The 15,357-nt window shown below is 43.8% G+C and overlaps 1 long non-coding RNA gene across 1 annotated transcript in view; it reads left to right on the top strand.

Moving 5' to 3' along the window:
* The window catches only part of LOC311579830, a 43,685-nt gene that overhangs the window by 6,486 nt on the left and 21,842 nt on the right, over positions 1-15,357 (top strand). Inside the window, exon 2 of the long non-coding RNA XR_014773261.1 lies at positions 12,012-12,115. This is a non-coding gene — a long non-coding RNA (uncharacterized lncRNA). The remainder of the gene's footprint in view (positions 1-12,011; positions 12,116-15,357) is intronic.

Here is a 15,357-nt window from a genome sequence, read left to right as displayed (position 1 = left end):
ATAGCCTTAGAAATAAGGCCTCTCGTACAAAATGGAAAGAGAGCAATGGGGAGGTATGTCAGTATATGATTGCTCATGTGCAGCTCAGTGACAGCACTTGCCGTTACATGGAAGACCTTGGACTGGATCAAGCAGTACAGAGAATGTCAGGCTGAAATCTCAAGTACTGATTAGGCCAAGCAGGAAGATACCACGTTCAAGGCCTGTCCGGGCTGTGGAATGAGTTCAAGGCCATCATGAGCAAATTAGTGAGACTCTGTCTCAAAATAAAAAGTAAAAATAGCTAGGTTCAATCCCCCAGAAGCAGGAAAGGACGATACAGAAATACACTGGTCAAAGTGACAAAAGAAGTTGAAAGGCTGAATCTTTAAACGAAACTTTTTTTTCTTAAGTCGGGGTCTCAGACAGTTGGTGGTGGCTCACACCTTTAATCCCGCACTAGGAAGGCAGAGGCAGGTGAATCTCTGAGTTCAAGGCCTGCCTAGTCTACAGAAAAGAAAAGCAAAACAACAAAAAAACGGTCTCCATAGCCCCAAATTTGCTATGTAGTAGACAGCCCTTAAACCCCTGACCATCCTGCCTGCCTCTACCTCCTGAGCCCTGGAGTTACAGGCAGCCAACACCAACCCAGGGCTCTTCGGGTTGTTTGGAGCTCAATTTCTCTGTGTAGCCCTGGCTGTCCTAGAATGAGCTCTGTACTCCAGGCTGGCCTCGAACTCACAAAGATCCACCTGTCTCTGCTGGGATTAAAGGCACGTGCCACCATGCCCCTGTTGTAAAAATCTGGCAGAGTCATTAGAAGAGAAAAATTACATGAACATCTGTGCAAAAGTCAACAACTAAGAGCAAAACAAATTCACCAATAAATATTGATCTGATGATCTTAGTCCATAAATACAGGTTGAATGATTTGTTCACAAAGTAAAGGAGAGAAACCATCAACACAGAAAACAAATTCTAACGCCATTCAAAAAAGGATTCTTAGCAAACTGCACAGTAAGGAGCTTCCTTAATTGCTCAAGGGTATTTATGAAAACCCTTTTTGGGGGGGGGGGATTTCTGTTTTTCTTTTTGGTGTTTTGGTTTTTTTGAGACAGGGTTTCTCTCTGTAGCCTGAACTTTCCTGAACTTGCTTTGTAGACCAGGCTGTCCTCGAACTCACAGAGATCCGCCTGCCTCTGCCTCCCGAGTGCTGGAATTAAAAGTATGCACCACCATGCCCAGCTGAAAACCCTTTAAGAGATAGAGTGGTGATACTCAGTGGGCAGAGCTAAGACAGGAGTGTCTCTTGAGGCCAGGCACTTGAGAACAGCTTGAACAAGATGTCTATCTGTCTGTCTGTCTGTCTGTCTGTGTCAGTAAAAGTGTGTGCGTGTGTGTGTGTGTGTGTGTGTGTGTGTGTGTGTGTGTGTGTGTGTGTGTGTGTGTGTGCATGCCTCTGTGTGCGTGTACCTCTCACTGTTTAGCCTACGCTGGCTGGCCAGTAATCTGCCTGCTTCCCCTCCATCCCACACTTGGATTACAAATGCATGCCACCACACCCAGCTTTGTAAGTGTAGGTTCTGGTGCTAAAACTCAGATCCTGTGCTTTCAAGGCAAGCTCTTTATTGCCCTAAGCCCTGCAGTGAGCTCTTGAGGCTGAGGATTAGAGGAAGAAATAATGAAAAGAAACTTTCTTCTAGAAGGGATGTAACCAAACATGGAGGCTCATCCCTGTAATTCCTGCCCTTGGGAAATGGAAGCAGAAGAATCTGTCACGTGTTTGAGGCCAAACTGCACTAAGTAGTGAGTCCAGGACAGACTGTATGACAACGTAAGATCTTGTCTCAACAAAAAAAAGGGGGGGGGGCAGGTTAAAAAAAAAAGGCCTAGTATGATGGTGAAGGCCTTTAAACTCAGCACTTGGGGGGCAGAGGTAGGTGGACCTCCTTCAAGGTCAGCTTGATCTGTATACTGAGCCCCATGTCAGCCAGAGCTATGTAGAGACCTAGTCTCAAAAGTTAAAGGAGAGAGGAGGTAAAAATAAGGCTGTGAATAAAAAAGCAAAAACAAATAGCTGAGCACCATTGCATGCACCTAAGCGTGCCATGAAAGAGGCACCCAAGGCTGCTCTGGGCACAGGCCACCATGTCTAAGGAAGGGAGGGCGGAGAGCAGGAAGGCAGATGGGGCAGCACACTTACAGTCAGGCCCAGCCCCTGAGAGAGAGAGAGAGGGAGGGAGGGAGACTCCTGCAAGCCTGAGGTCAGGCTAGTCTATATGACAAGTTCCAAGCTAGCAACAGAACTGCATAGTAAAACATTGCCTCCACCCCCAAAAAAGCATGTGTGTGTGTGCACCCCCCACACACACCAGAACCATCTCTATAGTGATAAATGAAAGCTTTTCCCATAAAGTTGAAAAGTGCCTAATTACTCATTTTCAACATTGTACTAAGGGTCTCTCTAGAACAGTAGAATTAAAAAAAAAAAACTTAAAACGTAGGATTAATTTTCTGAGGCAGTTATCAAAGCAGAGGCACGGGGGCTGATAATTCTGTGTTGTTAGTTCTAAGCTGCCTAGAGGTCAAACCTGCACCGCTTGCCTGGGAGGAGACAGTCATACATTATAAGGACACCATATTTCTGATAGCTTTCCAGGAATTGGGTTTAAGTAGCAAGCGCTGGCCTTTCTTTGAAAGCACATATATACACTCTGCAAGAACAGGGTCTTAGTTAGGGTTTCATTGCTGCCACCCTGGGCGTAGCTTAAGCATAGGAGACTTCAAAGCCACACTTCCTCCAACAAGGCCACGCCTCACTATAGCCAAGCCATCAGACACATGAACCTATGGGGGCCATACCTTACCACACACATCACACACTCTTAACTGAGCAATCTCTCCAGCCCCAAAAGTTGTTTTCCAAACATGGATGTGTAGGAAGATAAAGACCTCAGAATTTATCAGAAATATAATTTCAAGGACAGACATAGAAACTTAAGGCTTAAGGCAGTATAGCTCTTCAAGGCAGCTTGCAAAGTAATGGCACACTAACACGATCAAGTTTTGTTGTTTCTATTTGTATTCATTTCTCGCTGAATCTACTCTTGTTTGTTTGCTTGCTTTTCGTTTTTCGAGACAGGGTTTCTCTGTGTAGCCTTGGCTGTCCTGGACTCACTTTATAGATCAGGCTGGCCTCGAACTCACAGTGATCCGCCTGCCTCTGCCTCCCAAGTGCTGGGATTAAAGGCGTGCACCACCGCGCCCAGCGCTGAATCTACTCTTGTGCTGTAAGTTTTTGTTTGGTTTCATATGGAAAGTCTTTTTCTCATTTTGTAACCCTCGTTTAGGAAGGAGTCACTCTGTCTGTCTCTATAAGGCACCTGTGCCCACATCTGGATTCCGCTGGCTACGAGGGCCAAAGGTAGACCTCACATCTTCAGTGCTTCGTTCACATGAATATGTTCAGTGGCCAGAAGAAAAGTTCTGTTTAACCCACTTAAGCTGAGCATTACACCTGCACTTTACATCTCATTCAGCAAACTGCCAGCACTCTTTGCCGGCTGCTGATGCTGCCCCCAGCCCACTGTTTGTCCTGGGCATACCTAGTGACTCCATCAATGCACACGCGGCACATACTGCCTCGTCAAGGTCATGTCCTTCAGATACTTGGTGGCTTTTTAGACATGTATACACATGGTGGCCTGGGCGGTTTTTCTGTTTGTTTGTGATGAGGGTCTTGCTATGTAGCCCCGGCTGGTCCCAAACTCTCTGAGACCAGCCTCCTTCTGCCTTAAGCTTGAGTGTTAAAGGCATGTACCACTATGCCCAGTATGCTTTTTGCTTGTTTACCATTGTTGTTTTAAGACAGGGTCTCACCATGTGTTTCTGGCTGACCTGGACCTTGATATATAGATCAGAGTGCTAGCCTCACAGAGATCCACCTGCCTCTGCCTCATCTGCCTCTGGCTTGGGTAGTTTTACAGGCATTTTTGGAATAACCATGAAGATACGCAGCTGGGTGTGCTTAGGCAGACCTTTAATACCATCACTCAGGAAGGCAGCGACAGGCAGAGTTCTGGCTGAATCCAGGACAGCCAAGGCTACACAGAGAAAACCTTTTTTGAGAAAACTTAAAAAACAAACAACAACAAAACCAAACATGATTTGCTTTCGTGGTGTTTTCTGGGACAGGAGAGCAGCACACTATGTTCACAAGTCCACCCAGGCCACTTACAAGAAGAGGCTTTTCTTCTTCTTTCAGCCACGTTCTTTCTCCATGTCCCAGGCCTGGAACATGTGTTTCTCGTCCCTCAGGCTGCCACGCCCTGGGTTATAGGCACGCACATTAACACCTGGCATCCTGTCATCCTGTCATCATTTTTAATAGATAACTCCTACATATATTAAAAGCCGTTCTATGTAGAATATAAATCTAAATGTAAAAGGCAAGAAAGAAAATTACTAAAGATGAAAATACACTAATAGATATCTATATGACTTTAGGATATGGGAAAATTCTTAAACTGGACATAAGAGCTTTGGGAATAAGAAATTCTATTCATTCAAAAATATATCATTATGACTTTTAAAACTAATCCAGAGTATAGAAGGAAGGATTTGCTCTGTACACAACTGTCAAAAGACTCATCCTCCAGCTTATGCTGTTAGGTTTCTAGTGCTGGGATTAAAGGCATGTCTACCACCCATGCACGGGCTAACACTCTGAAAGCACAGGGCTAAATCTTTGTAGGCTTAGATTAAACACTAGTTTCTTAGGCACACAGTCACAAAGAGCTAAAGTTAATAAAGTTGACTTCATCAAAACCTAACACTTCTGTGCCTCAGAGGACCAGAGAAAGTAAAAAAAAAAATTCTTGGAATGAATCAAAGTATTTGTCAAAACTAGGGCTGCAAAGGTGGCTCAGCAGCTGGGAGCCTGTGCTGCTCTTGCTGATGACCTGAGTTACTTGTTGTTTTAAAGAAATGAAAATCCCAGTGTTTGATTCTACCAATAAAGACTCAGAGCCAGATGCTGGGGTGAAAACCTGCTAGTTCAGAGAGGTAGAGAAAGCACCCAGCTGACCTTCCTATTCAGCCCATCTTTCAGAGGGAAAAGCCCAAAAAGCTCGCTAGCTTAGCCAACAGCCCAGGATGAAAAGGCCAAACAAACAAACAAAAAAACAACAAAAAACCAAGGCCAAAGGCTTGCTAGCTCAAAGCCCATAAATCCTCTTTCTCTTAGCTATGCTATCTTAAATACCCTCCAACTCAAAGTCCCTCCTCCTCTTTAAATCCTGTCAGCAGGTTTCTTGCTCTGCCTCTTGACCTAGGGTTAATTGCATTAAATCTTGTGTACAGAAAGCTCTTGGATCAAAGGTGTGTGCTAAGGCTGAGCCACACCATAATCACCTGTTTACAGTAAACAGAAAATTCTTGGGTTAAAGGTTGTGTGTTAGGGCTCAACAGCACCAAACAAGAAACAAGTTTTTACAGTTCACAATCTCGGGGTTCACAGTAGGATCAACTATCCTGCAACTTTTCCTCCTTTTTGTCTAAATGAAAGACTTTTTCTCTAACATCAACAAATTCTATATTATAATGTAAACATTGCATTCACAATGTCTAGTCCATTTGTATTTAACAACCTTAAAGAAAGTACTCTAGGGGCTGGAGAGATGGCTCAGAGGTTAGGTTAAGAGCGCTACCTGCTCTTCCAAAGGTCCTGAGTTCAATTCCCAGCAGCCACATGATGGCTCACAACCATCTATAATGAGATCTGGTGCCCTCTTCTGCTGTACATGCAGGCAAAACACTGTGTATATATGATAAATAAATAAATCTTTTAAAAAGAGAAAGTTTTTACTATCTTATCTTGGTGAGTCCAAAGTTCTGTACCTAAATCACTTTGTATCAGAATTTGCATTACTAATCAAAAATCATCTTTTTAGACCTAAAACATCTTCTTAAATCCTAAACAATTTAAGCTTAATTGTAAGACTATAACTATTTAGTCTTCAACCCTACCTGAGAAGGATAAATATTATCTGAATAAACAGGAAGTACAGTGCAAGCAGCTTCCAAAACTGTAGAAATGACAGATTCTCCTGGCCGCCTGCACAATCACCCAAAATATCCCTGTAATGTTGGAGCATCATCTTCAGCCTTCCGGCTCAGAATACCTGACAGACTTTTCTGTGAAGCAAATAATATGAAAGACTTACCTACCTTGTCCTTGCAAAGTTCAGCAGTCAACTTTCCTGCATCCATTTTGTACAGTATTCTTTCAGCAGTAGAAGCAAGGGCAATTCTTGCCCAGGGCCTAGCTTGCCAGATGTGAAGCCATCTCTTAAAGGAGAACTGATGCTCATCATCTTCTTTGAAGTTGAAAGGAGATGCTGTCAGGAGCTGACATGTCTCATTTTCACAGCATTCTCAAATAAAACATCTTTAAATGCCATATTCTGTAGATCTCTGAGGTTTTGAAGACCATCTATCCCTAGTATTTCTGCTATATACTGACTAACTGAGAAAATATCTATGATTAACTAAACTAGTAAAACCACAAGTCTGATTGACTGGTTTTTTTCCTTTGGTTGGTAGTTTTTTTGTTTTGTTGTTGTAGTGCATTTTGTTTTTTCAAGACAAGGTTTCTCTGTATAACAATCCCTGGCTGTTCTGAAATCTCTTTGTAGACTAGACCAGGCTGGCCTTGAACTCACAGAGATCCTCCTGCCTCTGCCTCCTAGTGCTGGGATTACAGGTGTACACCACCTTGCCTAGCTAGTTTGCGTTTCTTAATTATCCTAAACAGTTCATCATAGTAACTTTCAAAAGGACTGGAACTTCACATTGCATTTTTTTGTTTTGTTTTGTTATTTTGCTTTTCGAGACAGGGTCTCTCTGTGTAGCCCTGGCTGTCCTGGACTTGCTTTGTAGACCATGCAGTCCTTGAACTCACAGAGATCTGCCTGCCTCTGCCTCACAAATGCTGGGATTAAAGCTATGCACCACCACGCCCGGCTTTCATGTTGCATTTTTAAGAATTACATAGGTAAAATACCTTTTAAAAAGTTGATAACAAGCCGGGCGTGGTGGTGCATGCCTTTAATACCAACACTTGGGAGGCAGAGGCAAGTAGATCACTGTGAGTTCAAGGCCAGCCTGGTCTGCAAAGTGAGTCCAGGACAGCCAAGGCTACACAGAGAGACCCTGTCTCAAAAAAAAAACAAAAAACAAACAAACAAAAAAGTTGATAACATAGTATGTTATAACCAAAATATAACCTTAATTTGTATCAATACACAAAAGCTTTATACCAATGTAACCAAATAGAACCTCAACTTTGTATCAATATACAAAGGTCTATGAGTAGATTAAATAATCTGCCCTTTTTTGCTATTGTTCTTGTATTATTTCTGTATCCCCCCTTTTTGTCTAAATAAAAAGATTCTAACTCCAACACAGACGATTTACAAAAATTACACTTACTAACACCCACGTTGCATACCTTACAATCACTTTTAACTCCAGCTCCAAGAGAATCCATCACCATCTTCTGGTCTTCATGGTCACTATGTGTGACATACACAGACACATGCACACACACACACACACACACACACACACACACACACACACACACACACACACCACTTAAAATAATTCTTAAGAAAGAAGATGCAGAGATGTCACAGACATGAGGATAAGTCGTAGAGGCTTTGCTTGACAAAGTTCTAGAGACCTCTGGCTGTCCAGCATGATCCCTAGACATCCAGAGCAGCTGTTGAGGCTTTGCTTGACAAAGTTCCAAGGATCTCCAGCTGATCACCACTGTCCTCAAGCATGGTCCAGGTGTGTTTATCTAAAACTCTGCCTTTTCTCCTAAAACTGTCTTTTTCTCTTTATTTCTGAGCCCTAAGGAAATTCATACAATTCCCACAGAGAATGTTGAAAGAGGGCATCTGTTCAAAGGCTTGAGACAATGATACAGTTTTTTTGTTCTGACTGCGAGCACCCAAGGAGAAACTCTATGAAAGAAAGTTAGGACCTTGACATAGCACTACCTGGCTAGATACTGTTAGCTGTAGAAAACTTTCTTTAAAATTTGCTTTGACAGCAATAGAAAGTGAGCTTGGAACATCATGCTTTACAGATATTTTTCAATAGCGGACACCTCGGCAGTTAGTCTATGCTCAGATATCACACCTGTTGGTGTGGCACTGGGAGTAAGTCAGATTTTTCTTTATTAGAGAACATTTAGCTCAAGCTATGTTGTTATGACAATCATGTAAACACAATGGCTTTAGCTTGGGGAAATTTATGATTAAACTTTCCCAAGTATTGTTTAAGAAATAATAATCAGGTTATGCTGACCATTGCTTAGAAACTGATTTTCTTTCTGTATGCTTTACTGTAGGTTATATAGAACTTTTTGTATTTCCTTATTAGACTGTTCTATTGTTTGTTTATTTTTAAATGTTCTATTGAAATAATGATGTAGTCTGTAATGAAAAAAATTAAACTTTAAATAAAATACTGGGGTTGGCCCAAGGAGAACCACAAGCAAGTGACAGACACAGAAAAGTAAGGGTAACAGCAAGAAGGAGCAAACAGAGAGCAAGACAGACAGACAGTAATCATGTGAGAGAGACAGAAAAATGAAGTTCTCCTGGGCTTTAAACCCTTCAGTTTGTACCACATATGCCTGGTCTCCAGTGTTTCTGTTTCCTCCATTTCTCAACCTCTCCTCAACAACTAGTTCCTCTAGCTAGTTGTTCAACCACAGGTGGTTTCCCTTAAGCAGCTGTTCATTGCCTGCTCAGTCCTCCCTGTCTCACATCCACCAAGACTTTCTCTTCTCTCCTCTGCACGGTTCCTGGAGCTGGTCTGTGGGAGCAGTACAGAGCACTAACTGCTTTTTAAAAAAATATGGAAATATACATACAGACTTAAAATATTCTTACAATGGTTCTATATAAAGGCCTCTCTCTGGAGTGCTTCACCTCTACGGCCTCACATGCTGAGCAAGTACTTGGCAACTGAGATATATGTCCAACCCATGTTTGTAGGCCAGAGGACAATGCCAGTGTCATCCTCAGGAATGACGGGGTCACTGGCCTGGAGCTCACCAACTAGGCTAAGGCAGCTGCTGGCTAGTGGGTTCAGGAACCCTCCAGTGTCAGCCTCTTGGGTAGCCGAGACTATAGGTTTGAGCCAATACATCTGCTTTTCTCAGTTCTGAACATTTCCTAGGAACACTTGAGTGACGATTTCCTGTGTGACTGTAGGTTTAATATTCTTGCTTGTATAGCCTTGTGTATACAACCTCCACCAAGAGATTTGGGTGGGCGGGTGTGCTCGACTCCTGTCTTTATGTATGCTGCCATGCTCACCTTTTTATGTGAGGTTTGTAGTTTGAACTCGAGTCCTCATGCCTTTGAGGCAGATAGTTTACCAACTGCCTCCCCACGCTCCTAACATAAATATTTGAAGGTGGAATTTAAAGCTCACATTAGGGTAAAAGTCTATCTGAGAGCATCGAGTTGTCTCAAATAAAATCAAGCCTCCAGTGCTAGAATAACTACACAATAAAGGACCAAATGAGATTAATATACTGAATTAAAAATGGGCAAAGGATGTGAATAGACACTTCTTAAAGGAGCATTTACAAATGGTCAATAAACTCATAAAAATATGGTCAACGTTACTGATAATTAATTAATGTAAGATACCATTTTTATCTACTAGGAGGACTGAAATCAAAAGGGTAAAATATGGAAGCTGAGAGAAAGAAGAAAGGGAGGGAAAGGGATAAAGAGGGAGGGATAGATTGATGATAGATAGATAGATAGATAGATAGATAGATAGGTTTTTCCAACTGAAAATGTAGACAGCTCCTCGGAACTACAGACATATTTGCCTTAAGGTCACACATGGTAGCCGGATGTGGTGGCGCATATCTTTGAATATTTATTTATTATTTTATTTTTATGTATGTGAGTGTTCTATCTGCATGCACACCTATATATCAGAAGAGGGCATCAGATTTCATTATAGATGGGTATGAGCCACCATGTGATTGCTGAGAATTGAACTCAGGACCTCTGGAAGAGCAGATGGGGAGCCATCTCTCCAGTCCAAGGACAATCCAGCTCCCCTGGAACTGGAGTTAGGTCAGCAGATAATGTGGGTCCTGAGAATAGAACCCAGATCCTCTGGAAGAGCAGCAAGTGCTCTTAACTGCTGAGTCATCTCTCCAGCGCATATCTTTAAGCCCAGCACTCAGGAGGCAGAGGCAAGTGGATTGCTGTGAGTTCAAGGCCAGCCTGGTCTACAAAAACGAGTCCAGGACAGCCAGGACTGTTACACACAGAGAAACAAACCCTGTCTTGAAAAAAAATCTAAAAACCTAAAAAAAAAAAAAAAAAAAAAAAAAAAAAAACCACTCACGGTTATACAAACAAAAGTATTTAAAACTATAGTTACACAGGAAACCATCACTCAGTGTTCCTAGATGAAGTGTTCCATCAGTGAACCAGGCGTCGTGGCGCACACCTTTGATCCCAGCATTGGGGAGGCAGAGGCAGGCAGATCTCTGTGAGTTCAAGGACAGCTGGGTCTACAAATCGAGTCCTGGACAGCCATGGCTACATAGAGAAATCCTGTCCAAAAACAAAAAAAAAAAAAAACAACAACAAGTTGGATCAGTGGCTGAGGCTGCAGCATAAGGAGGAGTGGTTGTTAGTAAGTGTGTGGGTTTTCAGGAACAGTGGCAACTATGTAGCCAGCTTCCTGTCACTAAAATACCTGAGAGGATCAACTTGAAAGGAGGAAAAGTTTATTTTGGCTCCTGACTTCAGAAGTGTGGATCCCAGGCTGGGCGGTGGTGGTGCGCATCTTCAGTCCCAGCCTTTAGTCCCAGGAGGCAGAGGTTACAGTGCGAGTTCTAGGACAGCCATGGCTACCCAGAGAAACCCTGTGTCAAAAATAAAAGAACAAAAACAGAAGAAAAGAGGAAGAGGAAGAAGAGGGTTGGAAGGGGGAGGAGGGAGTCCATGGTGTTGCCTGGACTGGTGGTGTCATGTCCTGTGTGTGTGTGTGTATGTGTGTGTGTGTGTGTGTGTGTGTGTGTGTGTGTGTGTGTGTGTGTGTTCAACTCATGGTGGCCAGGAAGCAGAAGAGAGAAAAGTAGGAAGAGGTTCCTGGTTCCCTTCCAGGGACTTTCCTCCAATGATCTTGCTTCCTTCTGCTAGAGCTTACCTTCAGATGAGGCCGAGCTCGCTCAGAATGGTATGGCCATAGACAAAGTGTCACTACCTCCTGCTATACCAGGGCTTGAAGACCTGCCTTTAACTTGTGGACATTTAGAGGACACTTCTCCAAACCACAGCAAAAACATCCCGATATTAGGTCAAGTGTGGTGGCACATGCCTTTAATCCAAGCATTCAGAAGACAGAGACAAGCTGGCCTCTGTAATTTCAAGGTGCAGCTGATCTATATAGCAAGTTCTAGGCCAGGGATACATAGTGAGACCTTGGAATTAGATAGTGATAACAATTGAATATATCATCATCATTATTATTATTATTTACACCCTGACCTCAGTTTTCCCTCCCTTCTCTCATTCCTCCCTTCACCCCCCTTTGCCCCTCCCCCATCCACTCCTCCTCCGTTTCTCTTCAGAAAAGAGCAGGCCTCCATGGATATCAACCAAAGATGGCATATCAAGTTGCAGTAAGACTAGGCACCTCTTCTCATATTAAGGCTGGAAAAAATAATCCAGTATGAGGAAAAGGGTCCCAAAAGCAGGCAACAGAGTCAGAGACAGCCCCTGCTCCCACTGTTAGGAGTTCCACAAGAAGACCAAGCTACACAGCTGTAACATATGTGCAGGGGGCCTGGGTCAGTCCTGTGCAGGCTCCCTGGTGGGCAGCTCACTCTCCGTGAGCCCAGGTTAGTTGATCTGTGGGTTTTCTTGTGGTGTCCTTGACCCCTCTGGCTCCTACAGTCCTTCCTCCCTCTTCCACAGGATTCCCTGAGCTCTGCCTAATGTTTGGCTGTGGGTCTCTGCATCTGTTTCCATCAGCTGCTGGATGAAGCCTCTCTGATGACAATTGGCCTAGGCACCAATCTGTGAGTATAGCAGAGCATCATCAGGAATAATTTCGCTGACTTTTTTGTTTTTGTTTTGGCAGTTATGTTTGATTCTTTTTTTGGTCTGGGCCATCCAGCCTCTGGTTCCTGGCCCTCTGGATAGTATCAGGGGTGGGCTGCTTCCCCTGGCATGCATCTCAAGCTGGACCAGTCATTGGTTGGCCACTCCCACAATTTCTGCACCACCTTTACCCCAGCACATCTTGTAGGTAGGATACATTGTAGGTCAAAGGTTAGGAGGTTGGGTCGGTATTCCAATCCATCCACTGGGAGTCTTGCCTGGTTACAGGAGATGGCCGATTTAGACCGTACCCCCATTGCCAGGAGTCTTAACCACGGTCACCCTCTTAGATTCTTGAAGAGTTTCCATTGCACTAGGTTTCTAGCTCACCCCTAACTGCTTTCCAATGCCAGTTGTCTCTCCCTCCACACCCCAGCCTCAGCCCCCATGGTGTCTATTCTGTGCCTCCTTCCCAGGGAGCTCCATCTCCCGCCCCCCCTCCCTTGAGCCCTTGTTGTTACTTAGCTTCTCTGGGTACCATGATTAATTATCGTTTATAGTTAAATCCACTTATAAGTGAGCACACACTAGGTTTGTCTTTCTGGCTCTGGGTTATCTCACTCAGGATGATTTTTTTTCTCTAGTTCCATCCATTTGCCTAAAAGTGTCGTGATGTCATTGTTTTTAAAAGCTGACTAATGTGCCATTGTGTAAATGTACCAGTTTCTTTATCCATTCTTCGGCTGAGGGGCATCTAGGTTGTTTCCAGTTTCTGGCTATAATGAATAAAGCTTCTGTGAACATAGTTGAGCAAGTGTCGGTGGAACATCTTTCGGGTATATGTCCTGGAGTGGGATAGCTGGCTCTTGAGGTAGATCAAGTCCCAGTTTTCTGTAAAACCACCATATTGACTTTCACAGTGGCTGTATGTTAGGGTTGCTCTGGAGCTGCTCTGTGTTCAAGTGTTCATTGCTTGCCCCCAGCCCCAGGATCCTTGTGGTCCTATGGGCAGATTCTCCTGTATTCAGGATGATGTGTGAACCTTGCTTCCCAGCTTGTCCCTGGTTGGATAATAAAAGTTGCTGGCAGCCTATAGTTCAGCAGAAAGAGAAGTAGAAGGTAGGACTTCCTGGGAGAGAGAAAGGAACTCTGGGAAGAAGAAAGAAGAAAGGCTTTTTGCCAAGAGACAGGCGAGGAGACAGATGTGATTATGAACCTGGCAGGTCTAGCTAGCCACGTCGCTGGGTGGGGCTAGGTGGATGGCTTAAATTAGATGGGCTAGTTGAGAGTCTGCCATCTAAGGCCTAAGCTTTGAAGCATTAAAAGGTTTTGGTGTCTATTTTTCTGGCTGAAGGGCCACCAGGGTCTCACAGCAACAGCCAGGGTGCTACGACAGCTGTATAAGTTTGACTCCCACTAGCAATGGGGGAGTGTCTTCTTGCTCCACATCTTCACCAGCATGTGCTGCCACTTGTGGTTTTGGTCTCAGCCATTCTGATAGGTGTAAAGTGGAATATCGGAGTCATTGTGATTTACATTTTCCTGGTTGGTAACAATGTTGAACATTTCTTTAAGTAGTTCTTGGCCATTTGAGATCCCTCTGTTGAGAATTTTCTGTTTAGATCTGTATCCCATTTTATTTTATTTTAATTTTTGGCTTTTTTGCATTTTTTGTTTGTTTGTTTTTTGAGACAAGGTCTCTCTGTGTAGCCTTGGCTGTCTTGGACTCACTTTCTAAACCAGGCTGGCCTCGAACTCACAGAGATCCGCCTGCCTCTGCCTCCTGACTGCTGGGATTAAAGGCATCCGCCCACCACACCTGACTCTTACTCCATTTTAAAATGGGGTTATTTAGTTTGTTTATGTCTAGTTTTTTGAGTTCTTTATATATTTTAGATATCAGCCCACTGTCACATGTAGGGTTGGTGAAGATCTTTTTCCATTCTCTAGGCTGCTGTTTTGCCCTATTGACAGTGTCCTTTGCCTTACAGAAGCTTTTCAGTTTCATGAGGCCCTACTTAATAATTGTTGATCATAGTGCTGTGATATTGGTATTCTGTTCAGGAAGTTGTCTCCTGTGCCAATGCGTTCAAAGCTATTCCCCATTTTCTCCTCTTTCAGGTTCAGTGTATCTGGTTTTATATAGAGAGGTTTTTGATCCACTTAGACTTGAGTTTTGTGCAGGGTGATGAATATGGATCTATTTATATTTTTCTATATGCAGGTATCCAGTTAGATCTGCACCATTTATTGAATATGCTTTGTTTCTTCCGTTGTATAAGTTTGGCTTCTTGGTCAAAATCAAGTTCTCACAGGTGTGTAGATTTGGGTCTTCCATTCTATTCCATTTGTCCACCTGTCTGTTTTTGTGCCAATACCACGCTATTTTTATCACTATACCTCTGTATTACAGCTTGATTTGGGGGGTGGGGGTTCAAGACAGGGTTTCTCTGTGCAGCCCTGGCTATCCTGGACTCACTTGTAGACCAGGCTGGCCTCAAATCTGGTTCCCAAATGCTGGGCTTAAAGGCGATTGCCACGGCCACCACCAGCTCTCTTAACTGAATTCTCACTGGGTTTCTATTTTGGTTCCTTCTATTTTATTTACCTTTTCTGTTTGTTTTGGCTTTGAGTGTCAGTAAGTTTCATTCAGTGTTTCTGCCTGCCCCCACCCCCACCCCCACCCCATGGTGAGAGACAGAGCAGGTGAGGTTGTAGATACCTCAGCAAAATGTGCTTGCAAGTCAGCTAGCTAAAGTGAGTGGTAGCCATTCAGGAAGGGTCAGTACCCGTAGGACAGATGGCAGTGGTCACTTAACCCCATGACCCTGTTCGCAGAAGAATCTGAGGCTCAGGGGTTAAACTGCCCAGTGACAGGTGGCTATGACACGCTGCCCTAACAGATCTACCTCTGAGGTTTAGGGGCCCCAGAGGAATCTTGGAGACTCTCAAGGCCATGTACAGCTTCTCTTGGCTAGCTTAGTAGACCTTGGCAGCTGAAGGTGCCCTCAGCTGTGGTAATGGCTTGCGAGGTGAGGTACCAGTTACTCACTTCTGTGCCACGTGCGAGACATCATGTGGAGAGTAGAACTAGGCACGTGTGGCCCTCGCTCTGTGGCCTCATGAAGTCTAGAGATTCCCAAGAGCAGGCACGGCAGCTGCCACCAAACCTTGAAATGATATCAGGTACCCCTCCCCACTACAGTGAGCCGGCTGATAC

Source organism: Acomys minous (assembly GCF_964271855.1).
Source record: "Acomys minous genome assembly, chromosome: 12".
Lineage (NCBI taxonomy): Eukaryota > Metazoa > Chordata > Mammalia > Rodentia > Muridae > Acomys > Acomys minous.
The sequence above is the reverse complement of the archived record's forward strand: the minus strand, read 5'-3'. Positions and strand labels throughout refer to the sequence as shown.